The sequence below is a fragment of the Protopterus annectens genome, chromosome 5.part0 (genome assembly GCF_019279795.1).
Source record: "Protopterus annectens isolate FY-2018-M chromosome 5.part0, PAN1.0, whole genome shotgun sequence".
Taxonomy (NCBI): Eukaryota; Metazoa; Chordata; order Ceratodontiformes; family Protopteridae; genus Protopterus; species Protopterus annectens.
In genome coordinates, this window is record NC_056735.1 from 226,341,746 (window position 1) to 226,366,443 (window position 24,698).

Below are 24,698 nucleotides of genomic sequence, written 5' to 3' on the forward strand. Positions count from 1 at the left end.
ACTTTCAAAAGAAGTCCATTATTTTAATGTCTGTTCCAATACCATGCAACCAATTAATGCCAGACTAAATAACTTCCCCCCATGCAATAACTTTTAGACAGAATCAGTGACTATGCTAAAGTGAAACTGGGCACAAGAAAACTAGTTTAACACAAATTGGGGCTACTGTCAATTTGATGACTCTATACTCCAATCTACAATTTAGTTCATCTTTTCAACTAAACACTGAGAAAGTTCACAAGCTTGTAATTTAAAGAAGGGAAAAACTGTTAAGTATTTCTTTTGTTGGAGATACCCCCATTAATTAGGTTACCCTATACAAACAGGCAGAAAAAAATGTAATCAACTTCAAGGGGCACAGCAAATTAAATGTAGCCTCTTTAATTTCAGAGAACACACTTTTAAACAAATAATGGTAGTATAAAAGTTTGTAACAAATGACTGTCATTAAATACCAGTTTAATGCAAACTGACATATAAAGCATAAAATTCTAGCTTAATAATTGGCTGCCACCTAAAAGGTAATAAAAGCTGTAGAACCTTTTCCATTTGCAGTCTCTTAGTGAGAATATGCTGTAAGTAGAAATCCTACTTGTCGGTCACTTACTGAAGGATAAACGAACAGCTGCATTATTTGTGCTTGCACATCGTAGAGCAAATTGTCTTACCACTTTCAGCCTGAATCCCAGTAAACTGGTAAATGTAATACATGCCTAACTTGTTGCTTCAGGCACTAAGTTCTAAAATATTTTCTTTCAAATGAAGTCATCAAAGTCGTTTTGAATTCAGCTAGCTAAATCAGACAGCGCTTTAAAATAACATATGTAAAACAAAAAGGATGTCAGCAAACTGAGCTGCTTAATGTATTATGACCCCGCTTTCCGATTTTCAGTTTCTGTTAACTGATTTTATTTGCACAATAAGTGGAGATTTCAAAGGCAGGCATAATGGACATGGAAACAATTTCAATCCATAAATTACTCTAGTCCTTCCAACAAACTCATAGGAATTCAAGTCAGAGTACTTGAGGCACACATACAAACACAGAAAATCATCAAGTTGAGCTCAACAGTAAGGACTTTAACTTGTATGTCTCACTAACATTTAATTATACGTTTTTTTTTTCTTTTGCCAATCAACATTCTGCCAACTGCTCAAATTTGAATGTTGGTAACACTGCTATAAAACTTAGAAATAAAATTACTTAGAAATGAATCTACATCTGAATCCTTTAAAATGTATAAATCATCATTAGTTTGACAGTGCTACAATCACTGCATTATTTTTACAGTGTTCTCCAGACAACTGTAATACTGTTTTATTCATTTTTACTGGCATAACCTCCTGCCTGCACCCATTTCCAGTCACTTTAGTTTGAGTGGATTAGTGCTATGAAACACATACATATAACAAAAAGTATGAATTCATATTTGATGACAATTATGCCCTCTCTTGCATGTGCACACTCACTAATATCCCTTAATTTGTGGGCATTTTGGCTCTTTATGTTGGAAGAAGCTATTTTTTTTTATTTTGAAGGCAGCAGCTTACCAGCAAATATGACATGCAGTGAAATGGCTCCAATCACTTGAATATAGAAAGGTTTGCATGTTGTACCCATCCTAAATGTACCTATACAGTACCAATCTTTTATTACCTTGAGATACTCCATCTGCTTATCAGAGTTTTATCTGTCATTGGGTCTGCTACTCCTTATCTTATTAGCTTCTGACCACTAATATGTTACAGAGTTATTAGTCTGCTCTGCTTGCAGTCAGGAGGAGTGACTTATCAGTAACATTTCTGCAGGGACCAAAATTCCCTACTCTATTGCAAAATCCAGAAAAAAATAATCTGACAGACTAATAGCAGAAGGTAATATTTAAAATCTAACCTAAAATGTACAACTTCACCTTGCTTGCTGAAATGGGCAGCACAAACAAGAACTTACATTTCTGTGAGGGTTGAATTCAATACAGTAGATATGTTGTATGTTTAAGAAAAAGATGTCTGGAAGACAGAAATCTTTTGATTTTGGAAGAATATATTAAAATCAGATTGGAAGAAAAAAGGCCTACCAACCCTAGATCTGTGCTTTATGTAATACATTGCATTAAAAAATAAAAAGATAAACTTTCACAAATTTGAAACTTAGAAACCAGGCTGTTGTGGAAATCAAACTTCATGTCTAGGTGCTCCACTATTCCACTATACAGGGCTGACATGTTAAAAGGAATAGGGTGACTGTAGCAGTACCGGAGTGGGGAATCCATGAAAGTGTCAGTGCTGAAGTGGTGAAAATCAACTACATTAGACTTTTCCCCACAAAAATCAGAAGAACATAAATGAGGCAGGACATTGAGAAAAAAAGCAGCCTTAAGAAAAAAAAAATCACTAGATGCATAAAGTGATCCTTGCACTTGTTCTTGCAAAGAGATGGTGCTTTGGTGCTGTTACCCCAGCGCCAATGTAAGACTTGAGTAGTTGCATACAATGTTTGACTCCAGACCTGTTGGAAAGAAAAAACATTAATAAATAAAAATATCATAACTTAATCACCTAAAATAGACATATTTGAAGCATAATTCAGATCTGTTGCACTAATAAAATACTGTACGGATGAAAAAACTTAGCAGGGAAAACTATTAAGCATGAAAACAGAAAGTGATTTATCAATTTTGGGCACTTAAGGTTAAGAAGGTTGCAGCTTTTCAATATACAGCTCCTGGATGATTTCAGGTAGCAGATAGTTTGTTGATAATTCTAAAAAGGCAGAGCTGGTTAAAAATAACTGCATGGAATGGGTGTATGCTGAGAATGAAACTGGTCAAAACTGATCAGTGCTCTAAAGTAAATTAAAATAAATAAATAAATACTGGTCTGCTGTGTGTGTGTGTGTGTGTGTGCGCGCGCATGCGTGTGTGTCTGTTGTTTGGGAAGGGGGTCATCCTGCAGGCAGAGAAACACTGGTGCTCTTAGCAAAACCATATGAATTAATCATGCCCATTCACAACTTAAACTCTTAAAGCCAAAGCCCTCTGAATCTCATTTTTAATCACAAACAGTTCTCCATTTTGCAACTCATATAAGCAGGCTACTAGTAGTTAAAACAGATAAAACAACAAGCAATAAAAATGAGTTACTGTTGTAAAGATTGTTTTTGGCAAGCAGGATGATATATACCACCAACTTAACAGACACTTGTGTGAAAGAATAAAACAACTCGCTTGAATGTATCGATACCCTATAGTATTTAAAGCATGCTTTATTTCAATTGAATCAAATCCACAGATTACTCTGATGACAGCAAGCATTCTTTCAATCGTATCAGAACCACAATGTGCTACATCCTTTGTGGCATTATTTTTCATTCCTTAGAAATAATTAGTGAAACAGATATGATACACTACTTTAGAAATGTGCTTTCATATCTTAAATCAAACTTTCAAAAGTCATGTGAATTTTAGAGTTTAAATGTTGGCAGACAGTTTTTACAATGTTCGAAGGTACAAAAGCTTTTACTAAGAAAACGTTTCTCTCTCTCTCTGTCTGGCATGGATCCTTCTAAAATCTGTAAAGATTATTAAAAGAACAGTCTGAATGGAATAAGGACCTTCTCACTGCTTTCCCATCTGCTACAGTGGTGATCCATCATTACAGTGCCCTTTGCTATTTTTATATTTATATATTTAAAACATCCAGTTACTATTACTTAGCCTTCAGCATTTCCTGTGTATAAACTAATGGTGTTAGTATCTGCAGCTTGTCTTCACTTTTCAATATTTCACTTTGGTTTAGCAGCTATTTGACTAGCTAGAATGCCGTTTTACTACAAATTTAAGATATGACAAAGTATTTACCTTGCAGAGATTAATTACATTACTTGAACAGAAATGACAACTTTCAGGATTTTATAAGTGAACATATACATTAAAGAGCCTTGTTTGAGCTAATTTCTCATATTCATGCACTCTAGCAGTAAAAACTTCAGCTCCCCTAAACAATATTTATACATCAAGGAGAAGAAGCCCATAAGGTACTTCCATAACTTACTGAATAATCAGATTCCAATAATCCTTCTTCCACAGTCTGCAAACCTCTCTAATTTTTTCACGAGTCACAAGAAGTTGCAGTTCTGAAACACCAGTGGAGATTACCAATGTAGCAGTAACGTTTTTCCCCCATACTTATTTTCCCTCACTGCCTGTCACCCATCAACACCACCGTAATCACTGCTGACAAGTATACTGAAGATCAAGAACACACGAACACAGTTGAGTAAAAAACAGAACACCTTTATCCAACACAAAGCTTTGTGTTGGATAAAGGTGTTCTGTTTTTTACTCAACTGTGTTCGTGTGTTCTTTACCCATCAACACCACCCCATGGCCAATCAGCCCACTTGTCCCCCCATCACGGAAAGGTAATTTCAGACAAACATTGGGGTGATTTGAGGGTTTTCTGCTCAAGTCCTATGTCACCTGTGGAAGTTCAGCTTAAGCAGCCAAAGGGGGACATGCAAAATTCTGTCCATACTAGTCATCCCTCACTGCAAGCTCTTCCCTAGTCTCCCAAAAAAAAAAATCATACTTCCCTATGTGCTCCTTACCCCACCCCCCCCACCAAGAGAGGCGATTAGGATATGTCCTTTCACTCCCCTCCCCTTCTTCCCTGGCTATTCCAGTGCTAGGGCAGCTAACTGGATCCAGGCCACAATAAAGGCACTATTCCAATATAACAGTACTGATGTAGTTACATAGCTAGTTTATTCTATTATCCATCAAAACCAGTGACATGCCACTCACAGATTGTCCCCCTGGTGCTTTGCATTAGGAAGATGACATTACATAACTAAATCAGGAAAAAGGAAAACAACACTGGAATGGAATTATTGGCTGAATCTTTTCTGCAGCTGCCCAATCTGCCCAAAAGTAATCATTGAAAACATTAACAGTAATACAGTGTAATATTTCAACCAAAAATGTGGAACTACTCAGTTTGCACGAGGAGTGAAGGACATTATATACCCACATTACTTATTTATTTTACATTTGTTTTCTGAGAAAGCCGAATGGACACAGGTCCTTTTTCAGCGGAGGCCTGGGGAGAAAAGCTCCAGCTATAAGAATTACTAACCTTACAAGTTGATAAAGATGTAAATATTTACAAACATTTAAATGATGATGGACAATACAATTCTATATACAAAAATATTTTCATCACACCTTTACTGAAGGCTGATTGCCGAGGCGCTAGATATTTTGTGATTCCATTAAAAGATAGAAATTTCATTGGTTTTAGTCATTTTGTGTTAGTTTGCAAACTACTTGGAGAGGGTATTATTAGCTACTGCCACCCATTCTGTTAATGGAGAAAAGGGCAGGAATTCCGATTAAATTTTCTGAAATTCATACACATTTTACAGAAGAAGCATGAGTTGATGGCACACAGGGGGTGTTGCATGGTTCCTTTGCTCTTGGTTTCTGCTGCTAAGAAAACAGGGAGACTGGTTAACTAGTTCAGGGACTATTCTGATGCAATGTTTAACTCTGGGAAAACCCTTAATCCTGTAAAAGAACAGACATGACTCTCTACAGGCTACCAGGAAAAGTATATTTCAACAGAAAAAAAAAATCTAATTTTGCCAAATCAGCAGGCTTGATGAGCATATGAGTTAACCTGTTAACTGTGGAACTGAAGTCTCATGGAAGAAAAGGGTTTTTCAAAAACAGTGATGGAGGTGCAGAACCCCTTTAAGGTGCTTGCTGACAGAACAGCACTGCCTTAAATGGCACCATGATGAGCTGAACTGGTTGACGGATGCATTCTGACCACAGAATGGGGAGTGGCAATGAATATCTCCTTGTCCAAATTGAGAAGCTTTCCCACTCCAGAATACCACTACTAGGTATAATGCATCCCAGCCTCTATCACTTCCAAAACCTTAGACAGGAAATCTGGTGGCAGTATGGTATTTAAACCAAAAGCCATGCCCCAAGGTGGAGCTGCCTACTATTCCAACCCAGGTCCCATGATTCAAGTTCAAATTCAAACTGATTAATATACTTACATTTTTAAGTACAAGACAATAAAACATAATAAATTCATGAAAACAAGTTAAAACTCTGCAATACCATCAGTCTGGAATAAAAATGACAAACAAGGTTGAAAAAGTTTTAATGAGCCATTTAAAGTCAACCAACTTTAGATAGTTCCATGACCACCACAGCAGGAAGTTCTAAAGATAAGGCATCTGAAACACAAAAGGAAAAGAAGACTCAAGAAATCCTTTCATTTCCTAGGATCCTCCAAATAACCTACAAAAAGACAGATGGCAGTCCTAATGCAAGCTCCTAAGAAACCAATTGTTTCAGGTGTGTGTGTGTGTGTGTGTTGGGGGTAGTGACTGTACATACCTAAATGCACTACTATATTTTTTTAAGATTTGTCACAACAAAGTCAGCACACCCAGTGAAGACTCTGCACAGCCAGCACAATATGATGATAGTAAGGACTACCAATAAGTAGCTGGGAAGCAGAATGCTACCCCACCTGCAGGAAGTCTAGTTCTGAGTCAGGAAGCCTCAAGCAAAAGCGATTAAAGTGGTCCAACTATGAAGAAACCAGCACATGAATTACAGTGTTTGAACCAGGTTATGTTCCCTAAATGGTAGCAGAGGGCTATTATCATAGTTGTCTCCTGGTCATAAGTATTAGATTATCATACAGGAAAACTCTGACCCTGCACCTTACTAAGAAAGTCCCCTACGTATAATTCAGGGGCTCAGAACTAGAGTTGAGTACCTCATGCTCTACAAATTGCTATGGTTACTGGCTTACATGTTCTGAGCTTCAGATGATTAGTATACATCCAAGAAGGAATGGGGTACAGATAATTTGGAACAGTATTTATAACAGATGTCTGCTCCGAAGGGAAATAGAGGCATAACTACCTATCATCTGCATAGCAGCAATTACGTGAAACTTCTCCTTCAAACAAGATTATGAGGGGGAAGTGTGTGCACAGAAGATAATGGTCTGAACAATGAGCTCTGTTACACCCCAGAAAACAGAAGAAAAGGAGAAACAGTTTTTCCCAAACATAATTATCCACATTTGTCCTGAGGTATAGGAGACAAAACAATTAGGAAGAACACAAGAAATTTCACAGATACATCTGTAGATGCACCAAAAAGATGTCATGTTTCACAATGTTGAATGCTTAAAAGTGATCAGTGAGCCAAAACAAAGTAGCAAGCACAGCTCTCACTACAAGACCAATGTTCAATGTTCTGATGAGTACAGCTTCAATGTTATGTGCTGTTCAAAACCCAGACCCACACAGACTATTAAATACACAATACCTTAAGACTGAGTCATCTTCCCTATAACCTTATCAGGAAATGGCAGGTTAGATATGGGGTGATAATTACCTAAGACCACGGATAAACAGTTACTTTCTTTGGAATTGTGAGCATAAGAGCCACAATTAAAAGAGAAGGAAAAAAAGACCCACAACTCAAAGAAACTATGATGACCTAATAATTAACTTCTTCTTTCGACTTTTCCCAGTTAGGGGTCGCCTAGCAAAAAAAAAAAAAAAAAAGAATGGAAATGGGCAAGGATCCAAAGTTCACTGCCAAGAAAGATGAATCCAGCCACTGTCCCCTGAGTTTCTCTTAGCAGTAGAAGCTGACCTTAGAGCCCAATCAAAAATTATTACAAAAACATTTAGAGAATTATACCTCAATTATCAGATACAAAATTCACTTAAGAATGCCACTTTACTCTTAAGGACTTAAATGCAGCTCCTTGTTCAGCTTGATCCTCCTACCACACTGGCCTCTGTCAGTAAAATTAATATTTACACCTGGAAAAATATATATGATAGTCCCACTTGATACAATGGCAAGTCAGTACAGATACAACATAGACAGGTGTATGAACGGAAGGGTATTATTAAACATTCCAGACTGCCACTGTCAAAAGGACTAAACCACACCAAATGAAGAAATATCAATTCCACCACAAAGAGCCAGGGATCCACACAAAACCAGGATAAAAAATGTTAAAAAAAAAAAAAAAAAAAAAGTTTACTAATACGAGAAAACAATAACATCAAGCACAATGAAACAAGCTCTCTCTCCTCTAGTGCCTTAGCTAACACAGCCTTTTAAGAGTATATTCAACCAGTACATTTATATAATACAGTCCAATTTACAAATATGCAATTAATTAAAATTTTCCAATTACATTCAACAATTCAAACCCTTGAGAACCAAAGTACCATACTTCAAGATAGACACAGATTCTTTATACAAGTTTGTTTTTTAAATTAACACCGTCATACTGACCTATGTAAATTTTTTCTGAAATACTTGCTTGTAATCCATCAGGTTGACCATTATGGTACATTTTGAAGTGCACTGCTACCGGACTTTCTATTTTACCTTTTTTGATATCCCTGATATGTTCTAATAGGCGGGTCCTAAATGTCCTCTTACGTTCCCCCGGGTCTACTTCAGAAGATTGACAAAGCAAAAGACTGAATCCCAAAAGACTTTGTCTTTTGGCTGCTCCCGTCAGGCGTCGCCACAGCAGATCAACGGTTTCCATTTCTTCCTGTCCTCTGCATCTTGCTCTGTCACCAACCACCTGCATGTCCTCTTTCACCACATCCATAAACCTTATCATAGGCCTTCGTCTTTTCCTGTTACCTGGCAGCTTCAACCTTAGCATCTTTTTCCCAATATACTCTGCATCCCTCCTCAGCACATGTCCAAACCAATGTAATCTTGCCTCTCTGGCTTTGTCTCCAAACCTTACAACCTGGGCTGACCCTCTAATATACTTATTCCTAATCCTGTCCATCCTCGTCACACCCAGTTGAAATCTTAACATCTTCAACTCTGCCACGTCAAGCTCTGACTCCTGCCTTTTTGTCAATGCCACTGTCTCCAACCCATATAACATAGCTGGTCTCACTACCCTCTTGTAGACCTTCTCTTTCACTCTTACTGGTACTCGTCTGTCACAAATCACTCCTGACACTCTTCTCCACCCACTCCATCCTGCCTGTACTCTCTTCTTCACCTCTCCTCCACACTCACCATTACTCTGAACTGTTGATCCCAAGTATTTAAACTCATCCACCTTTGCTACCTCTGCTCCCTGCATCCTCACCATTCCTCTATCCTCGCTCTCATTCACACACACATATTCTGTCTTTGTCCTGCTGACCTTCATTCCTCGTCTCTCTAGAGCATATCTCCACCTCTCCAGGGTCGTCTACACCTGTTCCCTACTCTCACTACAGATCACAATGTCATCTGCAAACATCATAGTCCACGGGGACTCCTGTCTGATCTTGTCTGTCAACCTGTCCATCACCATTATAAATAAGAAAGGTCTCAGAGCTGAACCTTGATGTAATCCCACATCCACCTTAAACGCATCCGTCACTCCCACCGCAGACCTCACCGTTGTCACACTACCCTCGTACATATCCTGTACCACTCTTACATACTTCTCTGACACTCCCGACTTCCTCATACAATACCACAACTCCTCTCTAGGCACCCTGTCATATGCTTTCCACAAAGACACAATGCAACTACTCCTGACATTCTCTGTATTTCTCTCCATCAACACTCTCAAAGGAAACATCGCATCTGTAGTGCTCTTTCCTGACATGAAACCATACTGCTGATCACTAATCATCACCTCCCTTCTTAACCTAGCTTCCACTACTCTTTCCCATAACTTCATGCTGTGACTGATCAGTGCAATCCCTCTGTAGTTACTACAGCTCTGCACATCACTCTTATTCTTAAAAATCGGTACCAAAACACTTTTTCTCCATTCCTCAGGCATCCTCTCACTTTCCAATACTTCATTAAACAATCTAGTTAAAAACTCCACTGCCATTTCACCTAAACACCTCCATGCTTCCACAGGTATGTCATTGTGGACCAACAGCCTTTCCGTTCTTCATCCTCTTCATAGCTATCCAAAAGACTGAAAATTCAAAATACTGAAGACATTTTTAATGCAGGAGGCAAGCTCCTCTGTTCCCCCCACACCCCCTGCTTACTATATATACCAACTTCAAGATCTCACAACAGTAGAGAAGGGGCAAATTCCATCATATTTTGAATTTTCAGTCTTTTGGTTTTTCAGTCTTCTCTAGCAGACCCTGTTCCCCCACATAAAGCTTCTCACAAGGACATTTCAATATGTAAACAATGCTTTCAATTCCACAATTATAATTATCCTGAACTGTGTAATTTTTCTATTTATTTTTTTCAAAACTGTTAACTATGTACCCATAGCAGTTACAGTTCCCACAAGGAAATGTCACTTTCATCCTTACATCCTTCACTAATTTATCTGATGGTAAAATAAATCTACCATAGACTATTATGTCTCTGATACTTCTCCCCCTCCTGTATGAAACAATTTTCTAATTCATGTGCAAAATCCATGTGTTGAGTAAGAAAACCCCAATAAAAGTTTGCTAATTTTATTAAATCTCCACTAAAAAGACTATTAATAGTTACAAAAAATATATTTTTTTCTTTTTTACCTTTTTGTTGTGCTGTAGCAGTATAACACATTAGTCTATCTTATTGCCTACCCTCTCATTCCCTTTTTAATTTATCAACACTTTGATATAAAATATCCCTATCATAACCCCTTTTGATAAATAAATTTATAGCTTTATTTAACTCTTCCTCATACTTATCACATCACAACAAACTATTGTATAAAGAATCTGACTTTATCATGAAGTATAGTACTTTGGTTCCCAAGGGTTTGAATTGTGAATGTAATTGGAAATTTTTAATTAATGACATAATTGCATAGGTTCATAGGTTAGTACTAAGCTAACTGCCCTTGTGAGCCATTTTAAGTCTAGCCAATTATCCCTTGCGAGACTCGAACCCTGCACCTTGTGTTTGCAAGGCAAACACCTTAACCATTAGGCCATTATACAAATAAATGGTGGGGGGGAGTAGGTATTGGGTGAATATACTCTTAAAAGGCTGTGTTAGCAGATGCATTAGAGGAGAAATTATTTCATTGTGCTTGATTTTATTGTTTTCTTGTGTTAGTAAAAGATTTTGCCATTGCCAAAAGGCCTGTAAACCCTTGAATTTGATGGCTATGTATGAAAATATGTCAATCTATATTTTAGAGTTCTTAGTAAAATATTCAAAAATGTATACTTGGCCACTGAAATATAAAATGTACTTCTCAAAAGTCAAGGCAAATGTAGAGGGCTTTTGGCTGACCTGGGAGCAATCATTAAATCTCTCAAAGATGTAGACATCGTCCAGGAAGGTCTGACACAGGCAAATAACTGGTGCCAGAACCAAGGCCTAAAACTTAGTGCAAAAAATGCATAATTATACCCTTTGGGAAGACAACTGCCCCTAAAAATTCAGCACTAAGAACATTCCACTAAGATCAGACCCAGTGGTAATGGACTTGGGGACTTAGGTTGACAGTAATCTGAACTTTAATTACCATGTGTCCGTGGTACTGAGAAAATTCTTCTGCATGGCACAACTTATAACTAAGGGCATAGCATCCACATCTAAGGCGATCACATTTCCACTATACTCAGCCCTCATCAGACCAATAACAGATTACAATGTACCCTTCTGCATGCACCTAATCAATTATTTGCAACAGCTGGAGTGTCCACTGAGGTTCCTCACTGAAAGAATACAGGGTGCAAATAATATGACGTATGCAGATAACTTCAAAACCCCTGTCCCTGTACTCAGTCTCCTACAAGGTATTCTCTGATCCAGACCTGATGAATCTGCAACATATTCATAAAAAAAGCACTAGAATTGCCCAATCTAAGAACCTAAACCTTGCCTGTGACAAACACACTGGAGGGACATACATGTGTCTCAGAGATTACCTTTCTATGGAACAGACTCTCCATACATGTGGAACCGAGCTCTTCCCTAAGCCTATTCAAATATAATCTGGACCAATGGATGGGAAATCGCAAATTCAGCCTGACTTGTCGCCTGTGGCCTCTATGGACATATACCAAAGTTGTTCTAGGCCATGGGCATTGATAATTTGGAAAATTGGTGCATGAATGGCTAGTCTGAAAATGACTAGTGCCATTAGCCTAGTAACCTCCTAAGATCCTAACAATGCCACGCTACCATCAAGAATTTACATGTTGCTCAGTGCTTAATTTGATCCCAACATACTGCCTCTGTCAGTACAGAAAGTTTTGCTGTTGCCATAGTTACAGTAAAAAAAAGTTTCCTTTTTTTTTTTTTTTTGAACACCTTTATTTATCACTTGTGACATAGGCAAACTTACGTTTATATAAAAAGTAATCAAGACCATATTAACAAGTTCACAATTATAAACATTATACGTCACATATATTGCTCTATACGATATAATCCCACCAACATTACATAAATTGTTCAATTGCACCACTCTCTTAATTCCTCCAGCATTTTTCTGCATGTATTATCTGCACAATTCCCATTGTTTTCCAACGTAATTTACTCCTACCCTTTTCTAAAGATCCCATTTCCTGTTGTTTTATCTCTGTTACAATATTAACTACTTCAAGTATGGTTTGGTTAGACTTTGATTTCCATTTTCTGGTAACTGCTTTTTTGACGGCCACCAGAATTAAATATAGCAAGGCCTTTTTATGTATAGGCAATTCAGATCCTGTATCCCAGCTCAAAAATAAAATAATTTCATTAATTCACTCATTTGCTCACCCAGTATTCCTGACAATGTATTCTGATGGGAATTTTTTAAAGTCTGCCAACTCACTACACTTCGAGAACATATGCTCCCAGGTACCTCTTTGTTCCCCATTACATCTCCAACATTTGCCATCCATTTAAGGAAAACATTCTTTGGAGTCTGCTTGGAGTATAAAAGTACCTATACAAACAGTCCCAGACAAAAAGCCTAAATCTTACTGAGTTTGTTGCATATTTGGGAGCCATACATATGTCCTCCCATTGTTTCTCTCTGAACTGCTTATCTAATCTCTCTCTCTTCAATCTTTCCTGACCTCTTCTGATTGATTCTTACAGCTATCATGCAATATTTTATATGCTCTACTAATTATCCTTTTTTAACAGCAGCTTCTATTCTAGATTCAACTAAAACCTCAACCAATGTAGGTCTTTCATTTAGGATTCTCCTGTCCTTTTCTCTTTGCCTATACTCTGATATCAATCCCTGAGGGAGAAGGCAATCTCTTGCCTGCAGTCCAAATGTCTTCTAGGCTTCTTCGCATTCTATTACCTTTCCCATTCTAATTATTTGTTCTGTATACCTTAGTTCCTTTGCCAGCTTCCTCCAGTAAATTCAAAAAAATTAAAGACCCCTTCCAAACATGGCCGCACAAACAATTCACACTGAGAATCTAAAAAGCTTTTATTGACTAAAATTGGAAAGCGCTTTCACAGAAGGTATTCTGATTCTTCAGGCCATTAACTAATAAACCAAGACATTTAAAAAGTTAGACACAGCCAATCATAATAGCTTAGAAAGTACAGTTGTGTACACTTACCATAAATGTAGATGTTAGAGTGTATTCACTGTTGCAGTCATTACATTTGGGCAATCTGCTGGCAGGTTGTCCTCAGTCAGCCTGATTAACAAAAATCTTGGGTCCTGCGTCGGTTGCTGTCTCTTCTTCCATGACGTCAGGTCGTCAAATACACCAAAAAGGTTTTTAAGCATAATAAAAGGAAGAAGAGGTATAGTAAAAGAAAAACAGGGGGCTGGAGGGAGGGTAACCAGGACTGCAACAAGAACATCTACATCTACATTTATGGTAAGTGTACACAACTGTACTATGTTCGTGTTTCACTTTTGCAGTCATTACATTTGGGTAGATTCCCAAAGCTAAGGTTGGGAGGATGGATTTATACAGCATTAGGACCAGCTATAAGACCCTGCAAAACAGCAGTGGCAAAGCCAGCTCTGGATTTAGAGAAAATTAGTAAGTGATAATACTTGGTAAAAGTATGAACTGAACTGCAGGTAGCAGCTTTTAGAATATCCCTGGTAGGAACACCTCTGAGAAAGGCTGCTGAAGTAGATGCAGCCCTGGTGGAATGAGATCTGATCCTCTGGGGGATAGGTTTTCCATGGTGCTTATAACAGAAATGAATACAATGGCTTATCCATTTAGAAATGGTTTGCTTAAGCCTTCCCCTCTCCCCCTGCAGCAAATGCTACTAGCAGTTGTTCAGTTTTTCTTTGGGATTTAGTCCTGTCCAAGTAGAATCTAAGTTGTCCAATGAATGCAGAATCCGCTCTCCCTTGTTCTGTGGATTGGGAAAGAAAGTTGGCAAATGAATGGACTGATTAAGAGCCACACTGGATGCCACCTTGGGCATAAATGATAGATTGGTCCTGAGTGACACCCTGTCCGCATGAAAGATGATGAAAGGCTCCACTGCCATAAGGGCCTGAATTCAGATATCCTTCTAGCTGAAGTGATTGCTAAAAGGAAAGCTTCTCCAATACAAAGTTAATATCCCAGGCAGGGGTTGGAGCTCTCCTGGGTGGTCTCTAGTTTCTGGCACTTCTGAGATACTGCTTTAGAAGAGGATGAGAGAAGACAGGTGGGGTCTGTGTTATAATGAGCTGAAATGGCTGGGGCGTGGATTTTTATGGAAGAAAAAGACAGACCCTTATGAAGCATCTCAGTTAACTATTGCAAAATCTGAGGTAGATTGGGCACTGCTGTGCTCATCCCTTGAGATTGATTCCAGGCACAGAATCTTTTCCATTTGTCAGCATACGATTTTCTAGTACTAGGTCCTCTCGCCTAAAAATGACATCCATCACAGGTTTGCTAAGGGTGAATTTAAGTGATTAGCCAAGCTGCAAGGTTCAACATTTGAAGCTGAAGGTGCAGAATTTGGTTCTCCTGCTGAGACAGTAAGGAAGGTGTCTGAGGCAGGTGCCATGGAGCAATGTGTGACATACTGCACAGGAATGGGTACCAGTGTTGGCAAGGCCAGTCTGGAGCAATCAAAATAATTTTTGGTTTGTCCTGTTTGACTTTTAGTAGAACTTTGGAAAGCAAAAGCAGAGGGGGAAAGGCATAGACTGATAGGTTTTTCCAGCTGAAGGATAGAGCATCCACTTTCCAGGCTTTTTTGTGATGAGTTCTTGTGCAACATTTGTCCAACTAATAGTTCTGGGGTGAGGCAAAAATAAGAAGTTATGTACCTACCATAACGTTCCATGTTAGTTGTCTTCTTCTCGCCTTTTTTCTTGCTGGATGGGTTCGGAGTCGATCCTCGGCTCCGACTCGGCCAATACTAAAGCTCGAGAGCTAATTCCACCGGCTCGAGGCTCCCCTATATCCCACAATGCTAGGCGGTAACTACTCAGATCTCGTTTGATAGCTAAAACCAAGCAATTCTGGTCTCCATAGAATGGAGAAGAGAGAAAAGGAACCCACCTCTATATATAAAACTGTGGGTAACACTACCACAAACATAAAAAAAGGGAGAATAGAGGTGGTAGAACATGTGGGAAGGAAAAAATCCCAATGGAAGATCCCAAATATTCCTATCGGTCTGTCCAGGCTAGGGGGAAGGAGGGTGGGATGCAACAAAGAAGGCGAGAAGAAGACAACTAACATGGAATGTTACGGTATAACTTCTTAATGTTAAGTTGTCAATCTCGCCTTCATTCTTGCTGGATGGGACCGCGTCCCTAGCACCTTATCCCAGGTGGCCTATCGGAACAGACTCTTGAGAACAGTGGAACCAAAGTTGGCACGGTTTCTGGAGGCCATATCCAATTTGTAATGTAAAATAAAGGTATGAGGAGAAGCTCATGTGGCTGCTGCACAAATGGAATTTATTGGCAGCCTGTTCTGAAAAGCTACAGATGTAGCTAATGCCCTAGTTGAATGAGCTCTAGGTCTTGAAGGCAGTTTTTGATGTCTGATTTTATAGATGAAGGTAATTATAGAGGTAAGCCATCTTGAAAGGGACACTTTAGTAACTGGAAGGCCCAATTTCCCTTCCGCATAAGACAGGAAAAGCTGATCAGATTTCCTGAACTGTTTAGTCCTGTCTAAATGATATCTAAGTTGGCGGTGAACATCTAGAAAATGTAACTTTTGTTCCGACCTGTTGGAATAATCAGGGAAGAAGACGGGGAGATCAATCGTCTGGTTTAGGTTTGCCTCAGAGGAAACCTTAGGCAAGAAGGACGGATTAGTCCGGAGGGACACCCTGTCTTTATGGAAAACTAAGTAAGGAGGACGACTGCAAAGAGCATGAAGTTCAGATATCCTTCTAGCTGAAGTGTTGGCTACTAGAAAAAGTGTTTTCCATGAGAGCAACTTAAGAGGGCATGAAGCCACTGGTTCGAAGGGGGGAGAATCAAGGATGCTAGGACCAAATTCAAGTCCCATTGACGTGGGGGATCTTTGATTGGGGGCTTGAGCAGAAAAACACCTCTTAAAAAGGCTTTGCAGAGCTTATGGGACATGATACTGGAGTCTGAGACACCTACATGAAAGTTAGAAATAGCAGCTAGTTGTACTCTAATGGTAGATGAGGAAGAGCCTAAATGAAAGAGCTCTGCCAGAAAGTCTAGGATAGACTAGATAGGTGCAGTGAAGGGGGTCTATATTTTTTGATGCTGCCCAGAAGGAAAAACGTTTCCACTTACTATTATAAATCTTCCTGGTAGAAGACTTGTGAGAGGCTATCAGGATGTTACGGACCGAATGAGAGATTAAGGGAAGCCTGGCTAGGGTAGGAATCGGAGAAACCACGCTGTGAGGTTAAGCGATTTAAGGGAGTGGTGCAGCTGGCCCGACTGGTGGGTCAAAAGATCTGGCACCGGGTCCAGATGCCAAGGCTGCTCCAACAGGTAATGATGGAGGAACGGAAACCATATCTGTCGAGGCCAGTAAGGGGCAATGAGGATCATGGTAACTCTCAAGGCGATAGCTTTCTGAATTAATTGAGATATCAGTGGAAAGGGGGGGGAAGCATACAGAAGTCCCCGGGGCCAATCGTGGACTAGAGCGTCTCTGGTGGGATGGCCTGGTAATGGGAAGAGAATGAAGAAGTCGTGACACTTGCTGTTTTGGGGAGTAGCAAAAAGATCGCAGCAAGGCTGGCCCCATCTTTGGAAGACTTCTTCCAGCACGGATTTCTTTAGAGACCACTCGTGAGGCATGAGAATGGCCCTGCTCAACTTGTCCGCAATCACGTTGGACTTCCCAGGAATGTGCGTTGCTATCAGAAAACGCTGAGAAGAAATCGCCCACTGCCAAAGTCTGAGTGCCTCTCGACATAAGGGGTAGGACTTGGTTCCGCCCTGTTTGTTGATGTACCACACTATGGACATGTCCGTCTGAATTGCAATAGTCCCTGTGGGAAGAGAGTCCTGAAGGGCTTGCAACGCTAAAAGCACTGCTCTCATCTCTAAGACATTTATGTGCAAGTGGCACTCGAAAGGTTGCCACGTGCCCTGGACTGTCCTGCCCTGATAATGCCCCCCCCCACCCGATCAGGGAGGCGTCCGTTGTCACTGTGGTGATTGGTGGGGGGGGGAGAATGAAGGGTCTGCCCTGGAGAACTTGAGGTGATGTGATCCACCAAGACAGGTAATTCTTGCATGATTGAGTTAGTAGGATGATGTGAGACACCGGGAGCTGTTGGAAGGACCACTGAGTAAACAGCATCCACTGGAGGATCCTCATGTGAAAACGAGCTAAGGGGAGAAGTGTAATAGTAGCTGCCATGAGTCCTAATACCTTCAAGACTACCCTGGCTTTGACCTTGTTGCACTGAAGTAGAAGGTAAACTTGTTTGCGGACATCTAACACTCTTTGCTCTAAGTCTGGCGGAAAGATTGACTGTGTCTAAGGTGGCGCCTATAAAGGTAATAGATTGACAAGGCGACAAGGCAGATTTTTCGAAATTTATTGAAATGCCTAGAGCTTGGCAAGTTTGGATGGTGAAGTCCCTGGACAGAAGCAGTTGATGTCTGGTGGTGGCGGTAAGGAGCCAGTCGTCCAAATATGGAAACACTTGGAATCCTTGACATCTCAAGTGAGCCGCGACCACTGCCATGCATTTGGTAAACACTCGGGGGGCTGTAGTGAGACCAAAGGGCAGGGCTCTGAACTGGTAGTGACTGGCTCCCAGCCTGAAGCGGAGAAACCTCCTGGAGCGTCTGTGCATTTTGATATGGTAGTACGCATCCTGAAGGTCTATCGAGCACATCCAATTGCCCTGACCCAAGAAGGGTAGAATGGACTATAGCGTGACCATCTGGAATTTTGTTTTTTTGATATAACTGTTTAACTTGCTGAGATCCAGTATTGGTCTCCAGTCCCCTGTTTTTTTTGGTACCAAAAAGAATTTGGAGTAGATTCCGGATCCTTGCTGGTCTGCTGGGAATGGTTGGATAGCTCTTTTTGACAGCAGCTTTGATATTTCTAATGCTGCTTGTTCCCTTAGACTGGGTGGAACGTCTGGAAGGGATCCTTTGGGTTGGGATGGGATGTGAATAAAGGGAATTTTGTAACCCTCAGATATGACAGACTGTACCAATTTGTCTTGAGTGAGGGAAAGCCAGGCTTTTGGGTACAGTGATAATCTTCCCCCGACTGCCTCCGAAGGTGGACAGCCGGGCAGCTCCTCAGGGATGCTGAAAGGGTTTATCAGAGAAAGTTTCTCTGCTACCCTGGTTTTGCGGACCAACTCTGCCCCTAGGGCGGCGTCTATTGTTATTCCCTCCTCTGCCTCTAGAGGGGAATCGACCTTGTGCATCAGATGAGACTCCCTGTGGTTTGCGGAACCACATTTTTCCTCCCTTCTGACCTTTTGGATAAGGTCTAGAAGGGGTAGAAAAACAGACTCCCACGGCAGAGAAAGTCTTATCTTCCTGCTCGCACCTAGTCAATGTATCCTTCACCTGAGGTCCAAACAATGTTGAGCCATCAAAGGGGGAATTGGTGAAGGACGCCTTGAAAGGGTCCGCAAAATTGCAAAGCCGCATCCAGGCGTGACGTCGTAAAGCTACACCTGTGCCTGCGGCCCTACTCGCCCCATCAGCCGCATATGAGATAAGCCGCATGGAGGAGTTGACAATCGAATTCAGGGTTGCCAACTGGGAGTTCATTTTGTCTTGGAACCTCTCAGCTGTTGGATCCTGCATGGCCTCACCCATATCCTTGAGCAAATCTCTCTGGAGACGGGTGAAATGACAAAAGTAGTTTAGCGACCGCATTGAAAAGGTCGCTGATGAAAACATCCACTTACCGTACCTGTCCATGGTCCTAGACTCCTTATTAGGAGGATGGACAGGTACCGAAGGATCGGCTAACTCCTTCTTAGTGGCTGCGGCCACCACCATGGCATCAACAGAGACACCTTTAGATAGAAACTCTTTCTCTTTAGGGGCAGTAATAAATTTTGACGGCCTCCTTGGGGTAGGTTCCACTGAATCAGGGGCCGTCCAAGCCTTCCTTGCTACCACTTCCATAAGGGGGTCAAAGGGAGGGGACACCCAGGAGGTGGAAGGGCGAGAGCCAAACGCCTCAAGGTAAACCGACTCGTCCTCTGAAGGGTTAAGGGCGGGCCAGTTCCCCCTCTGTTTCAGGATTTCAAGGATGTCAGCAAAAGAGACATCCTCAGAGGGGGACCGAGGGGAACCTTCAGATTCCAAGTCGGTGTCAGAGGTGATAGACTCAGGGGAGTCAATGTGCTTCCTCTTGCACTGTCTCTTCCGAGGGGGTTCTCCTACCAGATCAGGAGAGGCCTCAGAAGAGGAGGATATTCCCAATGGGGAAACCTGAGGAGCTGGCTCTCTACGGTCTGTTACAACGGGGTGGGTAGAAACCACCACAGGCACTGAAGAGGGAGGAGCTGACGGAGCCGACTGTGGGGTAGACACTGGGTCTAGCACGCTCCGCATGACCTCAAAGGCGCCCCTATCAGCCAAGGCCGAAGGTCCCCGCTCCGAGGAGACAAGGACCTCCCCCGGCACCGACAGGGACGGCTCCGAGGCCGATTTCGGAGCCGAACTTACCAGTGCCGACACCCCGAGAGTGAGAACGGGGTCGGACAAGGGTCCGATGCCACTCGCCCCCTCGGAGCCGACGCGGGAAGCCCGGCGCCGAGATCCCTCCAAGGAGGAAATCGGAGCAGACGGAGCTGAAGGGGAAGGTATCGGCTCCGAAGCACCGACAGTCACGGCTCCGATGAGCCCCGGCTCTGAACTCAAAGGAGTCGGAGGAGGAATAAAATCAGGGATGGGAATAGCCGCTGACTGTTGAGTAGGGCTATGCAGCATTTGTGCCAGTGCCTCGGACTTGAGAAGTCTACTCACCACCCTTTGTAAGTCATGGTCGGACAGCCTGGAGGACCGAGAGGAATGAGACCTATGGCTCCGCTCCGACAGAAGAGGGGATCCCGGAGCCGAGTGGATGGAGCCGATGGAAGGGGACCTAGACCTCTTCTTTGAAGGTGGCTCCGATAAGCCTATCGGAGCCAACTGAGTCTTGACAATCTCGGCTCCGGCCGGAGCCGAGGTAACGGTATGAAACTTCGAAACATCGGCTCCAGCCGGAGCCAATGTCGAAGTAGCTTTAATGCTTCCAGGAGACGGCTCTGATGCTGGAGCCGACGGCCTGGAAGTCTTAGAAGGCTTCCCCAACGCAGACTGGGTCGGGGGGCCTTCAGGCTTTAACAAGCCTCTAAGTATTAGCTTGTTTTTGCGTTCCTGCAGGACTCTAGGGCTGAATGCATGGCAAACAGCACATGAGTCCTGCAGGTGCAAAGGTCCCAGGCAATAGACACAAGAAGTGTGACCGTCTGTCAGACATTTTCTGACAGCACGAATCACACTTCTTGAAGCCTGAGATCTTGGAGTCTTTAGACATCCTGAAAGGCTGTATGCAAAAAACACAAACACAACACACAGAAACACCCTTTAAAGAAATAAAAATCCAGTCACACTGAAAAGACAGGGAAAAAAGAGGGAGTGGGCCAAAGGCCTAAAAGTTAAGGGGATAAAACGGGAATTCTGACACAAGGGAGACCCGATTTAAACTAAAGGGATACTCTGTATAAAAAACTAAACTAAATAGAAAAAATAGGGGTAGAATTTGAAGTTTTTAAACAAGAAAACTTACTAACCTGCCAGAGCCGGTAGAAGAAGCACCTCGTCAGCTAAGCGGCAAACAAGATCTGAGTAGTTACCGCCTAGCATTGTGGGATATAGGGGAGCCTCGAGCCGGTGGAATTAGCTCTCGAGCTTTAGTATTGGCCGAGTCAGGGCCGAGGATCGGCTCCGAACCCATCCAGCAAGAATGAAGGCGAGACTGACAACTTAACATGATCTATGTCCGGGCTCCCCTATTTGCGTGTCAACATGTTGAAAATCCGTGGTTCCAGTTTCCATTCGTGTGGGTCCATGAGATTTCTGCTTAGTTCGTCTGCCAGAGTATTCAGCTTTCCTGGCAGGAATTGAGCTTGTAGTTGTACTTGAATGGTCAAGGCCATGTTCCACAATGCCAAGGCTAGTCTGCAAAGGAGGTAGGAGTGTGTACCCCCCGTTTATTTATGTACCACATAACCGTGGTGTTGTATGTCTTTATCATTAGTATTCCTGAATGAAGGTGGTCCTTGAAGGCTGTCAGTGCATTCTCTACAGCTAGCATTTCTTTTTGATTGATATGAAGGTGCATTTGATTTGGCCTCCATTTGCCCTGAATGCACTTCCCTGCCAGATGTGCCCCCCAAGCATAGTCTGATTCATCTGTAGTTAGGGTTTGGGCGGCAGGGGGTGGTGTGAATAGTAGTCCCTTGTTTTGGTGGCAGGCCTCTACCCACCATAGGAACTCTAGTTGCAGGCAAGGTATGATAGGAATCATTGTTTCCAGGCTGTGAAGATGTTGACTCCATAGACTTTTTAAGTACCACTGAAGTTTCCTCATATGCAGTCTTGCATATGGAATTAGAAGAATGCATGAGGCCATGATCCCCAAGGACAGATCATCCACTTTCCAGGCTTTTTTGTGATGAGTTCTTGTGCAAAATTTGTCCTACTGGAAGTTCTGGGGTGAGGCAAAAAGATCTATGTCTGGGCTTCCCCATTTACGTGTTAACATGTTGAAAATCCATGGTTCCAGTTTCCATTCAAGAGGGTCCATGAGATTTCTGCTTAGTTCGTCTGCCAGAACATTCTGCTTTCCTGGCAGGAATTGAGCTTGTAGTTGTACTTGGTAGCTCAAGGCCGTGTCCCACAATGCCATGGCTAGTCTGCAGAGGGGGTAGGAATGTGTATCCCCTGCTTGTTTATGTACCACATAACCATGGTGTTGTCCATCTTTATCAGTAATTGTCCTGGATGAAGGTAGTCCTTGAAAGCTGTCAGTGCATTCTGTACAGCTAGCATTTCTTTTTGATTGACATGAAGGTGCAATTGATTTGGGCTCCATTTGCCCTGAATGCACTTCCCTGCCAGATGAGCCCCCCATGCATAGTCTGATGCGTCTATAGTTAGGGCTTGGGCAGCAGGGGGTGGTGTGAATGGGAGTCCCTTGTTTTGGTGGCACGCCTCTGCCCACCATAGGAACTGTAGGTGCAGGCAAGGTATGATAGGAATCATTGTTTCCAGGCTGTGACAATGTCGACTCCATAAACTTATTAAGTACAACTGAAGTTTTCTCATATGCAGTCTTGCATATGGAATTAGAAGAATGCAGGAGGCCATGAACCCCAAGGCTTGCAGTATTTGCCTTGCAGATAGCAGAGTTTTTGTGGCCGCCAGTTTGAAGTAAGTCACCAAATGAATTTGCTTTTCTTGCGTAAGGAAAGCCATCTGGGTAGTTGTATTCAAGCTTGCACCTAGGAATGTAATTTTTTCAAAGGGTACCAGTTGTGATTTCTTTTCATTTATGGTGTACCCTAGACAGGTTAGAAGTCTTTTTACAAATGCCAGATGTTGTAGAAGAATGGCCTGGTTTTCTGCCTGAATTAGATAATTGTCCAGGTATGGATATATTTGAATATTTCTTTGCCTGCAAAATGCAATTACTGGAGCCAGTCACTTTGTGAATACCCTGGGCGCAGCAGACAAGCCAAAGGGCAGTGCAGAGAACTGATAATGCATGCACAGCCTGCATTGAAGCATAGGAATCTTCTGCAAGATTCCCTGATTGGGATATGCAGGTAAGCCTCAAGTCGAGAGTGGCCAACCAGGCATCCTTGCCTAGCATAGGAAGTAACTGGTGAATAGTCAGCATCTTGAATTTTGGAATGTCCAGAAAGGTGTTTAGAGTTGACAGATCCAGAATTGGATGCTATGATTTGTCTTTTCTGGGTACCAGAAAAAGTCTGGAATAGAAACCTTGTACCTTTTCCTCTTCTGGTACTAGTTGAATAGCCCCCATGTTTAGGAGGGAAAGTACTTGTTTCTGAGCCTCTGCCCACTGATTTGGGGGCAGGTCTGGCCACCCGCTTGGTGTTGGCAGCGTGTGGAAATGACATCTGTATCCCTGGGACACTATATATATTTAAAACCCATTTGTCCTGGGTTATAAGTTGCCAGTTTCTTGAATGAAGAGCCAGGTTTCCCCCCAAAGGGGCAGCTAAGAGGCAAGTGCTTGATAATTTCAAAGGGAAGTCATTGAGACTGTTTACCATAGGGTGGTGCCTTGTTGTTTCCAGATTTGGAAGTGGAAGCATCCGATTGCTTAGTTCTGAAAGTCCCTTGGGACTGAAACCTCGTGGTTTTGGAGTGTCTGGTTTTGGTCGTAGTGGCTCTGGAAGGAGCTGTAAAGGACCAGTTCTTAGTAGGCCAATGCCTACTAAATCTAGGAGGTTGCACTTGTAAGAAGTCTTTCACAGTTTGCATAGATTTAGCTTTATCTTCCATCTTTTTTAGAACTTCTTCAGCCTTATTGCCAAATAAGCGGTCCTGCTGTAAAGGAGCATCCAAAAGTTTTGCTTTAACATGATCAGGCAGAGATTGCTCCTTAAGCCAAGCATGTCTTCTAAGCACAGACCCAGTAACAGCAGCCCTACAGGAGGCCTCTAAGTAATCAAAACCACATTGCAAAGTATGTTTGCCAACTTGTTCAGCTGAATGCAATGAATCCTGCAAATCTTTATTCTCCACACAGTCAGAAATCATCATCATTTTCTGTTTAAGCAGTCCCATGATATGCTGCTGATATTTTAATATATGGAATTGAGAGTTTAAAGCCCTGATTGCTAAGGTTGCAGAAGTATAAACCTTTTTACCCCATCTATCCAGCGCCCTGGAGTTTCTATCAGAAGGGGTAGGATTTTTAGCAATAGAAGCCTTAATGCCCTTGGGCTCCTGAGAAATGATTTCAGGGTCCGCAACAGGACTTTTGAAAAGGAATTTGTGGGACTCAGGAACCCTGTAGTACCTGTCTGGTTTGCTAGGGGCTAGAGGCAAGGAATCAGGGGCCATACTGGATTCCGAAAACACATCATCCATAATATCTAGTACAGCAGGTATAGCCAAAGGCCTATGCTGAGGAAGAAGGAGGAAATCCCTAAGTCTCTTCTTGGATTCAGAGAAATCCTGACTTTCCCAGTGGAAATGCTCCCTTGAGGTATGTAAAGTTTCCCCAAAAGAGAAATCCTCAGGTGGAGAAG

General features: G+C 41.9%; 1 protein-coding gene across 2 annotated transcripts in view; it reads right to left on the bottom strand.

Moving 5' to 3' along the window:
* Positions 1–231: 231 nt before the first annotated feature.
* The window catches only part of FAM168A (family with sequence similarity 168 member A), a 2,303,849-nt gene continuing 2,279,382 nt past the window's right edge, over positions 232–24,698 (bottom strand). For both annotated transcript variants that reach the window (XM_044072210.1, XM_044072209.1), the window contains one exon: positions 232–2,509. The gene's annotated coding sequence lies outside the window, so the exon portion shown is untranslated. The remainder of the gene's footprint in view (positions 2,510–24,698) is intronic.